The 2,036-nt window shown below is 59.8% G+C and overlaps 1 protein-coding gene across 1 annotated transcript in view; it reads left to right on the top strand.

The window, feature by feature from the left end:
* LOC113483394 overlaps positions 1-2,036 on the top strand; it is a 28,672-nt gene that overhangs the window by 5,201 nt on the left and 21,435 nt on the right. The gene's annotated exons all lie outside the window — the stretch shown is intronic.

Genomic DNA, 2,036 nt, shown 5'->3' on the forward strand with positions numbered 1-2,036 from the left:
GGCCTGAGTTACTATTTTTAGAAATCCTGGTGGAAAAGCTGCCTGCGTTGGGAACGTCTTGTCATTCCACGGGAAACGCACTTCCCTGTGGAAACAGGCAGTGGGTGGGCTGGGCCACTTTGGGGGTTATGGGGCCTGCTGGGGTGGCATCGGCCGCGTACTGATGCTAAAGCTGCAGCCCAGTTTTCACTCTGGTCCCAGTCCCTGTGGCTGCTGGGAGGCCGTGGGTTTTACATTTCCCCCAGCTTGCATTCCTGCCAGAGGCGGTTTATTCCTAAACCCAGACATCTGCTTCGTGGATAGCGATGGAGCTGCTTCTTCCGAGGCACAAATCCTTGCTCCCCTCCTGCCACCAGCTCTGGGACCCCGGCTGGGGCAGGCTCTGCTCTGCCAGGCTGGCAGCGGTGGACCCACGGGCATGGACACTCGCTTCCCCTCTTCCCTGGGGCCCTGCCCTGCCCCTCCGCTGTGCCACCCCTGAAGCCACCGCTCTGGCGCTGCTGGCCATCCCGCTGGCCACGAAGCCACGGGGATTAGTGGCTTCCTCCGACTGGGGATTTAGCCAAAGCTACTTAGCGAGGGCCGTGCAGGGCGGGCAGGAACCAGCTTGCTTGTATGGAGGGAGATGGGGAAAGCCGGGATGTGCGGCCTGAGCCCTCCTAAGGATGCTCTGTGGAAAGGGGTAGCCTGGGGTCTCTGGGTGAAACCATGGGTTCAGCCAAACTGGGTGTCCTGCAGTCTTCCTTCATTCCAGCGAGCCCCCAGCCTCCGTGTTATTTCCAAAGCCTTGTAGAGACCTTTGAGCCAAATCTTGGTCCAGTGCAGGCAAGACAGAGGCATGGGGAAAGGGCAGGCTCCGCTTGCAGGGCACTGCCAGTCGGGATGTAGAACAAGAGCTGGCAGATGGAGGCAGGCAGACGGAGGAGCATGAGGATGGGCCGAGAGGCTGTTTTCTTGGATGGGCTCTTGGCTCGCTGCTGGTTAAACAGCTGCTGAGCTTATTGGGGCTGCGGGACTCCTGGGGGAGGAAGGGGATGGGAACGGGGATGAGGACAGTGACCGGGATGGGGAGCTTGGGTGACTCTCCAATGTGGAGGTCAGCTGGGAAGAGAGCAGGGAAGGGCTTGTCTGCTAAAATTGCAGAGATGAGGGGTCTAGCTGGAGCTGTGGCTGGGGAATGGAGCAGGGGGTGGAGGGGGCTCACAGCTCCATCCAGGACACATGCCTGTCCTGCTGATGGCACAGGGAGCACTGTGTGCATTGCTGCTGTGTTGGACCCCCTGGACTGCTGCAGAGACCAACAAGGAAAACTCCCTACCGAGTCTAAGCAAACTGTAGCAAGCAAAGCTGTGAGCAGCAGAAAGTACCTACCCTGCCGAAGCACATGGGCAAAGGGGGGGCTCCACTGAAGGAACCCCAAGCCTGCTCTGGGCTCCCCAAAGTCCTCTCTGGAGGCCTCATCCTCTACTAATGCACACTGCCTTATAGGGAGAGGCTCAGGGGAAAATGTGGCTGCAGTGCAGGGAGAGGAAAACCCCCATATCCCTTGGGAAGAGTTCAACAGGTGGAGCAAGCCGAGAGAATCCTGGCCCACAGCCACCAGCCCCAGGCACAGGGCTGTGCTGGGGATGCAGAGGAGCCTGGCTGCCTGCTGAGAGGTTTGGGGTCTAATCCTGCTGTCACTGAGCCTGTGGTTTAGCCCAGGTGATTTGTAGGGATGCTGTCAACATGGCCATTATGCTCCCAAGCTCTCTGCATTGGCTTCCAGCTTGGCTCCTTCGCCTTGTCCAGGCCACTGTGGGACAGGGCAGGGTGGTCAAAGTCATCATCTGCCAAACCCAGAGCAACGAATCCTGGTGGCCACTGAGCAGCCCCCTGGTGCCCTGCCAGCTGCTGGAGCACAGAGCACATCCCTCTGGTCCCTGCTCCCTTACATCTGTCTCCCCCACCCTCTGCCTTCCTCCTTTCCAGGGTAGGGGGCTCTGGTTTATCTGGTGGGGTGGGGAAGTGGGAGGCTCTGCCACTGCTGGGGGAGG

The sequence above is a fragment of the Athene cunicularia genome, assembly GCF_003259725.1.
Source record: "Athene cunicularia isolate RWA chromosome 9 unlocalized genomic scaffold, athCun1 chr9_part1, whole genome shotgun sequence".
NCBI classification, from domain to species: Eukaryota; Metazoa; Chordata; class Aves; order Strigiformes; family Strigidae; genus Athene; species Athene cunicularia.